At 52.1% G+C, this 14,604-nt stretch overlaps 1 protein-coding gene across 10 annotated transcripts in view; it reads left to right on the top strand.

Moving 5' to 3' along the window:
• ARAP1 (ArfGAP with RhoGAP domain, ankyrin repeat and PH domain 1) overlaps positions 1-14,604 on the top strand; it is a 218,000-nt gene that overhangs the window by 122,218 nt on the left and 81,178 nt on the right. The window contains exon 2 of one of the 10 annotated variants that reach the window (XR_012900825.1): positions 6,595-6,743. The exons of the other annotated variants lie outside the window; for them this stretch is intronic. The gene's annotated coding sequence lies outside the window, so the exon portion shown is untranslated. The remainder of the gene's footprint in view (positions 1-6,594; positions 6,744-14,604) is intronic. 10 annotated transcript variants of the gene reach the window in all.

The raw sequence follows: 14,604 nt of genomic DNA, 5'->3' as shown, positions 1-14,604 counted from the left end.
CATGGCTCTCTCACCCCAGACATCACACGGACTCACCTCCACAGCCTGAATTTGCCAGATTTCGCTCTTTCACTCTTCTGTCAAAAATCCCTCCCACCGGCCTCCTGATCCTGGTCATTGCTCTTCTCCGACTTCCTTCCAGCTTGTCAGAACATCTCTGCCAGTCCGGCGGTCGCTCCCAAATCTGGTGTTCTCAGGAGGGCTGTGGGGAGCAGGGCTACCGTCCTGGCTCTGGGACCAGCTGCCTGGGTGTTCAGGGTGCAGAATCCCCATCTGCAGCCACCTCTCCCTGCTGACTGACTTGGAGATGGCGCATGGCTGGCGAGGCACGCAGAGAGTGGGGATCCAAACAGGGGAGTGAGCATTGCTCTCCCTGCGCCCGACTCGCACTTGGACGTACTCTGGTTCAGCAAGGGGGAACCCTCTTTCCCCGGCCCCCCTCCATGTGTTTGGCAAAAATACCTGCGGATTTTAGTTCCCAGTCGGCTCTGCCCAAGATTAGCAATGCCATTGCCTCTTCCCCTTTTCCTCCCTGCCTGCAATTGGAGACCGACGGCTACGGTTAGCCCTGATCCATATGGTCTATCTCCAGGGAGTCGTCACAGGGTGACTGGCCCTTTAAGGGGAGCTGGGTCTTGGCCCCATCCCACCTTGCCAGGTGGGGAAAATGGGGCAGATGACTCCCTTGGGCCTCTGGCCTAGATACGCGGGAGGCTTGGACAGTGAAAGAGGTTCCCTGGAGGGGCAGGGAGAGGCTTCAGCAGAGATCTGTGGGAGGCTAGTGAGGGCTGCAGGGAGCAAGCAGGCTTCTGCAGGGGGGCACTGAGATACCAGCGAGAAAGATGTCCGCTAGGGAGGGCCAGGGGGCTTGATGAAGAGCAGGGAGGAATGAATTGAGCTGGTGAGACTTAATCCTGAACGATTTGTGAGAAATAAAGAGGGAATTATTGGTTAAGAGGGGGAAAAAAAACCCTTTGTGGAGATTATAGTGAAGGGGAAACTGAGGCAGGGCTGCTGCAGAGCCACCCTATGCCCCTAGGAGGCAGCTGATCTCGGTGCAGTGGGAGAGGGTCAGTTCCTGTTTTGCAAAGGTGGCTGATGTGTGCAAGTTTATAGGATGGAGAAGTGTGTCCACTAGGAACAGAAGTGAGACTCACTGACTTGTTTCTGTGTCTGATTGCCCGGCCATTCAGTAACTCCTGCCGGGGACAATCACAAGGGCTTTTTAATACCGGCCTTCCTGCTCTCATCTCTGCTTCCCCAGGATTCCCTGTAGCTCAGTTTTGCTCAGGCTTTGATGCGATAAACCATGGATGCCCATAACCCCCTGACTCTAGCCCTGGGGTGAGTAAACTTGGGAGCTGTTAGCTGGCACACCTGCATGGACATCTCCCCTGAGAGCAGTGGTATGAAGCCAGGCGTGAGCTGGGTCCCTGAGGGATCCAGAGGAAAGGCAGGTCAAAACCAACATCTTAAATAGCTGCCCATTAGACACCAGTGCAAATCCTGGCATGTGGGTGTAACTTGCTCCCTGGTGGAGGGGCTGCAGGTAAGGTTAGGGAACACTTGATTTCTCCTTGTGCCTGTAGCAGAGCATTTTAAAGACAACTTGCAAAGTGGTGGAATTGGGACTGTGTCTCTTTTTGTGAGTGTGACCCTTTGTGATGTCTGGAGAAGGCCTGTAAGGTGTTTATTTTAAAGTTGGGCCTGTCCTTCCAAGGGCTTGTTTTTCCCTTGAGGAAATGCAGCATAGACAAGTCCCGAGTGTCTCTTGTATCAAATAAGCAGGGAAAAGACTAAAGAAACCAATATTTGAACAACTTTAGCCAGCATAAAAAGGAGGGAAAGATGCAAACCCGCTCCCCTCTCACCTTGGTGGCTCCTTTTGAAACGTCTTCCTCCTGGAGGAGATGGGGTCGGGTGACCTCCAGGGAAAGTGTAAACCTTTGCTGAGGACCAAGGAGGGGGCGGGACAGAGGCTACTAGATTGCCTACAGAGTGTCTTTAGGGTTGCCAGGTGTCCCGTTCTGATCCGGACAGTCCAGTATTTGAGCTTTGTGTTCGGGAAACAAATTGAGAAAATAGAAATGTTGGGTATTTTCTCAATAAGATGTCATGTCGATTGTGATGTCATGTCAAGTGTGTCCGGTATTTTTGTCGAAACCATCTGGCAACTCTAAGGCTGTGTCTACACTGGGTCACTTATTCCGGAAAAGCAGCCGCTTTTCCGGAATAAGCTGCGAGCTGTCTACACTGGCCCCTTGAATTTCCGGAAAAGCACTGACAATCTACTGTAAGAAATCAGCTGCTTTTCCGGAAAAACTATGCTGCTCCCGTTTGGGCAAAAGTCCTTTTTCCGGAAAACTGTTCCGGAAAAGGGCCAGTGTAGACAGCACAGTAGTCTTTTCCGGAAAAAAGCCCCGACTGCCAAAATGACGATTGGCCACAGACGCTTTTCCGGAAAAAGGGTGCCAGTGTAGACATAGCCTAAGTGTCTTTGGCCACTGCGGTGCAGTATATTGGCCCTTCAGGGCTTGCGTAGGAATCCTCCGTTGCCACTACTACCCCACACTGAGTTCTTCTTCGAGCATACCCAGAGTGGGGTCCCTGAGGGAGAGGGAATGGTGAGGGGGAGGCAGGCTGGGGTTTGAGATCTGCTTTTCGAGCCCGGGCTGAAGGTGAAGGACATGACTGCTGAGCTCTCTGGAACTCAGGGGAGCAGGGTTGCTGGGAAATGTAGTTTCTGGGCTGCAGCAAGGCATCATGGGAGAGAGAGGATTCTATATAACCCTGGCTGAGCGGGCCTCTTGATGGAGGCAGGTTGTGCTCTTGGAGCCTGCAGATGTGCTCTTCTGTTGTGTGGGCAGGTGGGCTGGCTCGGAGGCAGACCCCAGAAATGGCTGGAGGTATTGTGCGAATGAGTCACCTGGCCCCTGACAGAGAAGGCTGGTTCCATCGAAGTGTCTTTAGGGTTTTGGTTGTGCTGCTCCTGTTGATTACACACTTTGTGGCTTCAGCGGGAGCTTTGTGCAAAGGGGAAAGGCCTGGTGCCAATCCCACAGGCCGTTCCCACCTGTGGCGACAGCCAGGATGTGACCTCCCCCCCTTCTCTCAGTGGTGCATGAATTCACACCCTGCGACTGGGAGCAGAAGCTGTCCCTCAGAGGGGAAGGAAGGCAGCCTGGCAGAATTAAAGTTAAGCTTCCTTGGTGAGCATGCATTGTGAAAGCTGTTTCCCAGTCTCTGAGCAGGAACTCGTTTTTGATGAGCTGTTAAGTTGCTTCTGGTAATTGCTGTGTGATGTCAGCACTCAGCCACATGGACACAGGGCAGGCAGGCCATCCTAGGGTCTCTGCCCTGGGTTTGGGTCAATGTCACTTCCAAGCCATCAGGGCAGGCCCTCTTTAGCTCAGTCACAAGCCTGCTCCCCTGCTGGACAGTCTCAGAAGTACACAGTGGGGGTCAGAAAGTCTGCAGGCACTCAGCAAGGTGTCTGTCTGTCTGTCTGAGAGCAGGGGTCGGCAGCCTTTTCAAACCAAAGAGCCAAACTGTATCAAAATTCAGAACAAGTGGTCAACTAAGCGCCGTCTAAGAAAGCCCGTTTGCGTGACTGAAAATAGACAAGGTAATACAAGTGATAATTGACATGATGATTACTAACCGCATAAATGAAATATTGTACTCACAGACTTCATTTAACGGGACTCCTTGCTGCTGTATCTTTTCGCACAGTTCTTTGAAGTTTTGAGTTAACTGCTCAAATTCAAGTTCATGCAACACATTCATGCTACAGGAGTGATTACGCGTTTTTAAAATTTTGAATTACTTTTCATTGGCATGGAAAAGGTTGCCTGCATTTTGGGAATGACAAAAGAGCCCTATTTGGTTCCATGCTGAGCCATATGTGGCTCGAGAGCCAGAGGTTGCAGACCCTTTTCTTAGAGCAACCCCATCCCGATGGCATCTGAGCCCCTCCCAGTCTTTAGTGCATTTATCCTCACAACAAGGCCATGTGGCTTTATCGACTAAGTGACTTGCCCAAGATCACACGGGGACTGTGTGGCCGAGTAGAGAATCGATCCTGGGCTAACTTTGTAAGCACTGACTCATCCTTCTGTTGTCCTGACCCAGGCTCTAGCCAGGACAGATGGGGGTGGGGGAAATGCAGAGGAGCTGGCTCTGGGGGTGCTGTGGGGGAGGGGAGTTGCCATAGTTTAGGGGTGCCATGGGGGAGGGGAGTGCTGTAGGGCTGGCTCTGGAGGTGCTGTGAGGGAGGGGAGTTGCCATAGTTTGGGGGTGCCATGGGGGAGAGGAGTGCTGTAGGGCTGGCTCTGGGGGTGCTGTGAGGAAGGGGAGTTGCCATAGTTTGGGGGTGCCATGGGGGAGGGGAGTGCTGTAGGGCTGGCTCTGGGGGTGCTGTGGGGGGGGAAGCTGACAAATTGTGTGCCATTCTCCCCCCGTGAGATGCCATGTGTCTCCCTGCTGGTGAAATAAGACATAAATAGCGATATCAGGATGAGACCCACCCGAGCCGCTGATCCCCCTTGTGACTTTGGGGATCGCTCCCCGTGGCTTTGGGCGCAGAGGCCGATGCTTTCAGGCCTTTCCTCTTGTTCCATCCTCCTGTTTCCTCCCCCCGGTCTCACTCGAGTCTTTTCTCTCTTCGTCCTTTCCTGCCGTCCCCCGATCCCCAGCGCGCTGGCTGGCCAGCAGCAGGCTTGTGTGCTGAGCGGCTCTGACCCCTTTGTGGCTCGCCTAGAGCGGGGAGTTGGCCAGCGGTTTGGGCGCTGGCTTAGGATTTGTGAAATGGGTGGGAGCCCCTGCTCTGCCACAGAGTCCATGCTCACGTTGCCGCTCTGTGCCTCAGTTTCCCACCTGGAGCGTATGTATTGGGATAACTGCCCTGCCCCACGGCGATAAGTGACTGTGAAGCACTCGGGTGCTGCGATAACAGAATTAGGTGAGTACCTAGATTGTGTGGAGTGGGGGGCCAGTATGGCAGACTGTCTATGTGGCGGGCAAAAGAGCCTCTGCAGGCCAGATCCAGCCTGCCAAATGGGTGGATCTGGCCCGCAGAGGCCCTGCTGCTCCCCCGCCCCCCAGCCCAATTAAGGCCTGGGGGCGGGGGAGCGCACGAAGCCTCCTCCCGCCCTGCCAGGACACGTGGCACTTAGAAGCTCTGTGTGCTGCTCGCAGGGTGGGGGGGAGAGGGGGAGGAGGCGTCGCGTGCTCCCCCGCCCCCAGGCCCTGATTGGCCTGGGGGAGCGTGCCAAGCCTCTTCCAGGGCATGGATGTCTAGCGGGAAGGGGGGAAAAGGGGCTCCCCCATCCCCAAACCAATCATGATCTGGGGTTGGGGTATCCCCACCCCTTCCCATTTAGGTCCCGCCCCTTTGGGGGTGGCCCAGGGCTACTTCAAAAATTTTTGAAGTGGCTTCCAGGCAAAAATTATTGCCCACCCTAGTCTAGGTCTACTGCTGTACCAGCTTGGCAGCTGCAAGGCCAGTTGGAGCAGTAGCTCGGCCCTATGGTGATTGCTCAGTACAGCGCCAGGGGAGGGGCGTGCTGGGGGTGGCACATGGTTGGGTGGACCCAGGGCTTTGCGCTGGAGCGTCTGGGCTAGGGAGTGGCTCATGGGGTCAGTCAAAGCTGCTTTGAGCAGGAGCGAGCGGCTCTGGGGCCCCTTGGCCTGACTGTGGGGCCTGGCCAGACTTCCGGCTAGCCTCCTTGCTCCACTCCACGTGGCCTCCTTGCCCCAGTAAGTCAGCACGGTCTGCGTCCCGACGCTCGCCCCGAGCAAGGCTGCATGCGCCATGGGGAGTTGCAGTAAGATGCTGGCGCCTGTGTGGCGCTGCAGGGTGCTTGACTGTCGAGAAGGCCCCCGGAGGGGAGCGGTGGAAGCCCCCATTGCTAGACTGCACCAAGCATGCCCCCCAAAGTGCATGGCGGTGGCCGGCGGAGAGCGACCCGCTCCCGCAGTGCTGGCCCCTCTCCGTTCCCTGCTGCTACGTTGCAGTTAAAGAGCAGCTAAAACTAGGGCTGTAAACGGTTAATCAGTAAGTCTCACCCTTAACCCGTAGGGGCTGGAGCAGCTCCCCTCCTGCCCTGGACAGGGGCGTGTTCCAGCCCCACGGGGCCTGCAGGAGCAGCTCTTGTCCGTGGGGGGCCCAGCCAGCCCCTCCACGGGGAGCCAGCTGCAGAGCCTGCAGCAAATCCTCCCTGGAAATGGGGCGGCCAGCCGCCCTGCCCCTGCTCCTGTGGGCTCTGCAGTATAAAACTGATTTAAGCTTGATGCTTGCAGCGCCTGCAGCGCGTGTAACCGCTGGGGCTTTTAGTGGCCACACGGTTCCATTTGTAAACACATTTTTACATCCCTAGCCAAAGCTGCACTAAATACTCCAGCTTTCCCAGGGCAGTAGGACTGGGGGGCACCGTAAGTCTCCTGATGTAGGGGAAGCCTGGGTTTGGAGGGCAGATTGAGTCTACTGGTGGGACGTGCTGGCAGCAGCAGAGAGCAGAGTTTTGTCCTTACTTCGTCACTCTCCGTGCCCGTGGTTACAGGCGGAACCTGGTCTGTCTGCTTCTCTTTTTGCAGTGTCTGCCCCTTTCCCCAGCTGTCTGTATGCAAGCGTGTCTCTCTGCGCCCGGCTGTGCACTTGAATGCCCCCTTAGCGACACCTTCCTCTCTGCAGGCCGGCGGCCTTACCAATATTTCACCTCCTGCAGAACTAACCCGACTTCAAGGTGAGCCTTAGGAAGTGGAGCCACTGTCGCCGAAGCGTCGCGACTGGGCTGACCCTTGGACTTTGGCAGTGGTTTTGCAGTCGCCCACCTCCCATTTCTGACCCCTTCCTTCCCCCTGGGGTTCACCGTTGAGCAGCCCGCGGGAAAGACAATTTATCTCGTGCTCGTGGTCAGCTACTCCCATCAGCCGCGCAGGGCGGGGACTCAGCAACAAGACGGCTGCATTTCAATAGCTGAAAGGGGGCTGTACGCACACTCGGAAGGGTAGCGGTGGAATTGAGTGCACGGCTGGGGTCCGGCGCCTGTGCCTAGGAGGTGGTTGGTTCAGGGAGGCTTTTGGGAGAGGTGAGTTAAGGAATGGTGCTAATGCTGCTGGTAATTAGGTGAAGGCGGGATCCTCAGAATCTGCTCAGAGGGGACCCACGCAGGACACAGCTGGCTGACCTGCTGGGCTGGCCATGCAGCCCCAAGCCTGGAAGGAGTATTATGGGTCGGAGGAGGGAAACAGTCCGTCTAGGAAGTTGCTCACTGGGGCGGGAGGAAGACTCCGTGCCGGAGGGAGGAAATTGTCCCTCTCCTCCAGGAGACCATGTGGCATTGGTGGTTCTAGGCAACAGCCAGCGGGAACCCACCAGGACAGGTTCAGATGAAGGTTTGGATTCGCCTCCAAGCCACACTAAGAAACTGGCCCACAGAACAGCACCTTTCATCTCAGACCTGGGAAGGCCCCAAGGGAGGAGGGCAGCGGCCAGCCAGCTGGCCCACAATGCAGCAGGGACAGGAAAAGAGATGTTGTGCCCAAGACACTAGCTGCCTGTGATGCTGTTGCTTTCTGGCAGCTGGCCCCAGGGGCGATCAGCACCTAGAATGTATGACCCGACAGGGTTACTCTGCTGGGGCTGGTGGAAAAGGCTTGTGCTTTCAGGGCTACAGGCTCAGGACCATGCTGCTTGTATGCACATGTGGCCATAGCTTGTCGTGCAAGGATGCTGGGGCCAATCCTCTAGTTTTGGGAAAGGTGCTCATCGGAAAGGCCCACCCACGGGGCAGGAGTCAGTTGCCCAGCCTCATTGGCTGGGCTTCCGCAGAGCATGGGTGTATTAAACCTGATGCTTAACCGGTTACACAGTCCCCCAGCCTTACCCCCTCAGCCTTTCCTGAAGGTGATGGCTGCAGAGTTCACAGCAGACTTGTGATGCTTTTCTCCCTTTGATCTCTATGGCCTTCAGAGCAGCCCGGGCCAGAGGAATTACTCAGCCTGTAGTGTACTTAAGGGACAGGATCACAAAGCCTAGACACAACGTCTCAGCTGCCTGCGGACTCTTAGCTTCTAGTTAGGAATGCAGTGCTGGGGTGGCAGTACAGTTAAATGCTGATTGTCGGGCTGTGATCCCTGGCGTGGCTGCAACAGTGAAGAAGACAGGCCTTTTGGAAACACGCCATTTAATGCTGAATACAAATGATAGTCTCTGCAGTTTACCGATTTCTGGATTAAAGGACCAGAATGTCATATCTGTTCCTGGACTCGATGACCTCCTGAGGTCTCTTCCAGGCCTAGGACTCTATGGGTACGTCTAAACTACATGGCTCCGTCGACGGAGCCATGTAGATTTGTTGTTTTGGCAAAGGCAAATGAAGCCGCGATTTAAATGATCGTGGCTTCATTTAAATTTACATGGCTGCCGCGCTGAGCCGACAAACAGCTGATCAGCTGTTTGTCCGCTCAGTGCGCTAGTCTGGACACTCCCCTGCCGACATCAAAGCCCTTTGTCGGCAGCCCCAGTAAACCTCATCCCACGAGGAATAATGGGGCTGCCGACAAAGGGCTTTGATGTCGGCAGGGGAGTGTCCAGACTAGCGCGCTGAGCGGACAAACAGCTGATCAGCTGTTTGTCGGCTCAGCGCGGCAGCCATGTAAATTCAAATGAAGCCGCGATCATTTAAATTGCGGCTTCATTTGCCTTTGCCTATGTGTCTAATCTACATGCCTCTGACGAGAGAGGCATGTAGTCTAGACACAGCCTATGATTCTACTCTCCTGGCAAAACACCACTGAACCCCTTGGCACTAGCCAGCTCCACCTCTGTGACCTGCGGGAAGGATTTTAACTGGGTGTGTAGCCTTTGGCTTGGTGCTTTTGCCCAGTATTGTGTGAAACTCTAAGATCTAGTGTTTTAAGGAAGACCTTATCAAATGAAAATGAAAAACTCATCAACTATAAACCACAATGCCTGCCCCCTGTAAACCAAGAGGTGTCTGCAAACAGCTTGCAGAAGCGAACCTCCCAGCTAGTGCTGTCAGATACTTGCAGGAGTGCTCTAAAAATACCAGTCCAGCCAGTTCCTTCAAGTTGTGGTGTTGAAGTTGAGGGTGTGGGGTAAGCTTTGTGAGTTCCATACACACAGTCTTGTAATTAAGCAACAATCACTCATTAGGGTCAATTGTTTGCCTGGAGTAATAACTCCTTCCCAGCCCGGTGATCTGTTCTGCTCTTACTCTTCTTGAAACAAACAGGAATCTGTCCATGGACCTCAACGTGTGTTGGATCTGGCCCAGGTGGCTGGAGGGGGAGTCCTGGTTCCACTGAAATCAGTGAGAGTTTTGGCATTGATTCAGTGGGCCCAGGTTTTCATGCTAGTTTTTTATGCAAGTGCTTAGCACCTAGCAGTTCACGGTGACACTGACAACCAGCCTGTCCCAATATCCCAAATTCTCGTGTGCCTCCAAAACGCAGTGCCCAGTGTTCCTTCTATGTACTGGGTACTTCTGACAAGCCAAGTTGGTAAAGAACAGTCTGTTCCGGGTGAGCAAGAACTTACCCTGTATGTGCTGGTAAGAAATCGCGGGGTTTGCCAAAGGAGAAGCACACTACTCACAGGGCAATGACAGTGTTGGTTTGAGTTTACTAGGAGGGCATTACGAATGTGCTGTGAATGTCCTTACTTGGCTGTCACTCAAACAGCACTCCCAGTGATATAAACCCAGTGAGACAGGAATCGAATAAAAGCTGCAGGCATCTGCCTGAGTTCAAGACCTCTCCCAAGGTCACCGTGTCTGGTTCCACTAGTACACATAGGGCAGAACTTACTGAACCGTGGGCTCAAGATAGAACTGATGCTTTCTCCCTGGCCACGGAGCAAGTGGAAAGTGTTGCGTACATAAGAACATCTTGTTCCTCACTGTTCCTGGGCTTGGGGTAGTGCATGGATCGTTGGCTGCTTGTGTGTGTGTGTGTGTGTGTGTGTGAGAGTGACAGAGAGAAAGGGCCCTGTAGTTGAAATAACGGCCACCCTCAAGGAGAGACGGAAATGGAGGAGTTCGTGTCTGATAAAAGATGGCATGAACGAGATAAGTTTGCGGCATCTCAGCTAACGATGACTAAGGGACAATGGCTCTGTTATAAGCCATGCTAGTGTACTAGGCATTTAATAGGTAGCATATTTTAAACATTCAAAAGGAAGTTTTTCTTCATGCAGTACACAGTCAACCAGTGGAACTCCTTGCCAGAGGATGTTGTGCAGACCAGGACTTTAACAGGGTTCAAAAATAACTAGATCAATTCATGGAGGTTAGGTCCATTAATACTTATAGCCAGGATGGGTAGGAATGGTGTTCCTAGCCTCTGTTTGCCTGTTTTGTTCACTCCCTCTGGGGCACCTGGCATTGGCCACTGTCGGCAGACAGGATACTGGGCCCCACGAATAATCACACCGGCCCTGGTTGGGGCAAGGAGCTCTTTGCAACGCTTGTCCCAAACTGCAGCGCGCCCACGGGACTCCGCTCTGCCCGCTGCACCAGCCGCCTTGCCAACCTGAGTTGGCAGGCTTGTTTCCATAGAAACGGCTGCTTAGAAATGAGGTCACTCCAACCCAGCGAAAGAGAGTAGTCACTGGGGCTGGTCTGATTGTTCCCCCAGGGTCCCCTCCTCCCCCCAGCACCAAGCAAACAGGGCTAGTGATGGCAACTCGGTTGGCTCTGCCGTACGTGCTGAGCCAAGTGTGAATATGAGAGAGAGGCCCTGTGTGATAGCCTGGGTCTGGATCCAGGGCCCATGTGTATAGCCCTGACTGAAGGGTACTGGATAGCCCTTCTTAGCATCCCTGCTTCCCTTTGTGCCCTGCTGCCTGTCTGGGCACGTCACTGCTATTTCAGCGCCTCAGAAATGCCACCATGCCACGGAGCCCAAGTGCTGAAACTTGGTATCCACGGGGTCCAGCTTGTGTGAAATGGGGAGCAGGAGCACCGAACCTCTCTTCACAAGCTCCACAGAACCGTCTGAAGTGATTAGTGGTCTGAGGTGCCCGGGTCGAGACACCTTCAAGAAGCCTGATTCTCAGGAGACTGCTGTCTTCTAGATCTTGGCCTGACAGGAGGAGGACTCAGCCCTCTAATTGCTCCCTCACTGTTCTGACTGGTAAACCGTTATAAAGGATGTGTCATGACCCCATCTAATGCTTGGTCGACACCGAGGATAGCAGCCTGCTACTGCTGCCAGAAACACAGATAGGTCACTTGATGATGTGACCAGCTCCAGCTTGGGAGACACCAGGAATATAAAAATCCCATGAGGCCGTCTCTATCTTTTCTTCAATCTTGCTACTGATTCCAGATGCATCCTTGCTAGGGACAGAGAGCTGGGAAGGATGTGCTGACCCATCCTAATACAGGATGTACACCAGAGACTTCTAAGCTAGCGGTTTGTAACTTCTCTGCTAAGAGCCTGCATCAAGAACTTGGTGATTGATGTATGTAATGTATTCTCATTAATAACCTTACTCTCAACCTTTTCTTTCTTTTATTAATAAACCTTTAGATTTTAAATGCTAAAGGATTGGCCCAGTGTGCTCTTGTGGGTAAGATCTAAAGTGTAAATTGATCGGGAACTGTGTCTGGTTCTTTGGGACCAGGAGGATCTGTTTGGAGTTGGTAAGATTAGGTTTTATAACCTCTCACCTGTGTGTAAGGTCCAGGGCTGATTGTGTCTGAGGGGTTTTGCTCGTGAGACTTCTTGCTGGCCAGATGGGCAGCTGGAGTGCTCTGTGTGACTGGTTTGTGGCCTGTTTAGGAAAGTTCTCTAGTCGAGGGCTGTAGTAGCCCTGGTTTCGAGCAATTCACCCTGAGCTGACGCCCTCAGCAGTGCCCATATGCAGCCTGGTCTGTCTCAGCTATGCATCTCTCTTGTGAAGTGAGTGTGATTTGTCCTACTTCTAGTGAGTGGTCCACACAGATGATAATAGTCTTCTAATTGCTTCTGCTGCCCAAGCCCTGCAGGTGACCCAGGTTATCAGTCTGGTTCCATGTGCTGGAATTTCTTTTTTTTTTTTTTTAAATAGGAAACTTACATCCAAAAACAACATTAAAAGAAAGTTAAGGTTGCAAAGTCAAGCACTCAAAAATTAGGAAATGCCAGGATGTGCCCGTGTAACATTAATTTACTCCCCTTGTGTGTATGCATTATGATTCAGTTGTTAATGACACAATCACATCCTATCTTTTCCCTTGGACCCAGTCTCATTGGCTTTGTCTACTCTGCAGTTTTTTTGAGGAAGGGGGTATGCAAATGGCATGCTCATTTGCATACCCTTTTCCGATTCTTTTTGTGGAAGAGGTTTTGCTGCTAAAAAGCCCCATGTAGACAGAGCTTTGTTGGGAAAAACCTCTTTTTGGCAAGATCCTGTAAACCTCGATTTTTGAGGAATAAGAGATCTCATGAAAAAGGGTTTTTTTTCTGACAAATGGTCCCATCTACATGAGGCTTTTTAGTGGCAAAACCTCTTCACCAAAAAAAAAAAAAAAAAATTTCAGAAGAGATATGCAAATGAGCATCCATTTGCATATCCTCTTCTGCAAAAAAACTACAGTGTAGACATAGCGGCTACGTCTACACTGGCATGAATTTCTGGAACTGCTTAAAACGGAATAATATTCCGTTTTAAGTTTTTCTGGAAAAGGAGCGTCTACATTGGTAGGCTGCTTTTCCGGAAAAGCCCTTTTCCGGAAAAGCGTCTGTGGCCAATGTAGACGCGCTTTTCCGGAAAAGAGCCCCGAGCGTCATTTTCGCGATCAGGGCTTTTTTCCGGAAAAGACTACTGGGCTGTCTACACTGGCCCTTTTCCGGAACAGTGTTCCAGAATAAGAACTTATGCCCGAGCGAGAGCAGAATAGTTTTTCCGGAATAGCGGCTGATTTTGTACAGTAGAGCGTCGTTGCTTTTCCGGAAATTCAAGGGCCAGTGTAGACAGCTCACAGCTTATTCCGGAAAAGCGGCTGATTTTCCGGAATAAGTGGCCCAGTGTAGACACAGCCAGCATGTGTGCACAAGATGCATCTGCATTGGGGCTGAGTTGGGCTTGTGTCGTGAAGGAGGCTGGCGTCCATAGGATCCCTGCCTCTGTTGTTGCAGAATTTTGAAGATGTATAGTGAATGAGGCAGGGGCTGCAGAAAGAGCATGGGTAGACTTGTGGTCAAGCAATCGAATGCTGCCCGGAGAACTGGATTTTCTTCCCGCCTCTGTCAGAGCTCATGCCTGATGTTAGGTAAATCACATAAACATCAGAGGTAAATCACATAAACATCAGAGCTCACAGTTGGCCTCAAATTATGTGTTCCTCATTGTCTGGCAACCCAACATAAAACACTTGGGAACAGATTTGCAGAAGTACTGAGCACTCACAGCTGTGACGCAGGACGTCTGCAGCTGTGCTCTGGGCATATAATGGGCCATAAAAATGCTAAGAGAGCTAAGGTGTGTGAAAGAATATCTTTTATTGGACCAGTTTCTGTTGAGGAGTGGTCTGAATAGTCAGGGCCTACATGTCTCAAATGAGTCGCCGCTGTTGATAATTGTAGCCTTAATCTTTCTGTGCTGCAGCTCCTGATCTATAAAATACATATAACAATATCACATGCATTAAGATGAATACATGAATGTACTAGGAGGAGAGCACCATAGAAACTCCCAGCAGGAAATTAATAATTCTGAAGGCCATGCTGGGTTTGGGTGGTGGGTGGTAAATGAGGGTTTGTCTCCACTTACCGGGAGATTGGCGTTGAGGGGATTGATCTCCTAGGGTTTGATTTAGCAGGTCTAGTAAGGACTCGCTAAATCAACTGCTGATGGCACCCCTTCCACTTGGGTATGCCACCAGCTTGTGAGGAATAAGGAAAATTGGTGGGAGAGTTTCTCCTGTCAACTTCCCACAGCGAGGATACCACGGAAATTCAACCTAAGGTACTCGTAGCTGGAGTTGTGTATCTTAGGTCAACTTTCTCCCGTAATGTAGACCTGGCCTGAAGCCTGGGCCGTGTATTAAATGAGAAGGATAAAAAGAAATGCTGAATAACTGCTTATTCACTGAAGGAGGTGACGATCCTGTGGAAAAAAATAACGTGTGATGATGTAAATAAAGACCACCTCGTAATGCAGGAGGGGGCTGAAATAAAGTTGCACCGACAGCTTTAATGCTGGGGTTTCATTACTTCCAAGTGCTTGACTTTGAGACCTGAACATTCTAACAACAGGTTGGGAGGTAATTAATATTTATATTAGAGTAGCACTTAGAGATACCATTGGGCTGCTCTGTCATTAGCGCCACACGACTAATGGGGCACTGAGAGCCACACAGGCTAACTTGCTTGGCCAAGGTTATCCAGCACACCTGTGTCAGTCCTGGGAGGTCTGCACCTGGATGTTCTAAGTCCCAAGCCAGCGCCTTAAGCAACCCATTATCGGTGTGTTCTCACGGTGCTGGGGTGCTAGACACTTTCCAGACATTCAGAAAAGGAGTTTATAAGCACTTGAGCTTCTCCTGGGAGATATCCCGTAGCCCCCTCATTCTCTGGATTGGGAAGCTTTCCATA

Source organism: Pelodiscus sinensis, chromosome 1 (genome assembly GCF_049634645.1).
Source record: "Pelodiscus sinensis isolate JC-2024 chromosome 1, ASM4963464v1, whole genome shotgun sequence".
Classification (NCBI taxonomy): domain Eukaryota; kingdom Metazoa; phylum Chordata; order Testudines; family Trionychidae; genus Pelodiscus; species Pelodiscus sinensis.
The sequence above is the reverse complement of the archived record's forward strand: the minus strand, read 5'-3'. Positions and strand labels throughout refer to the sequence as shown.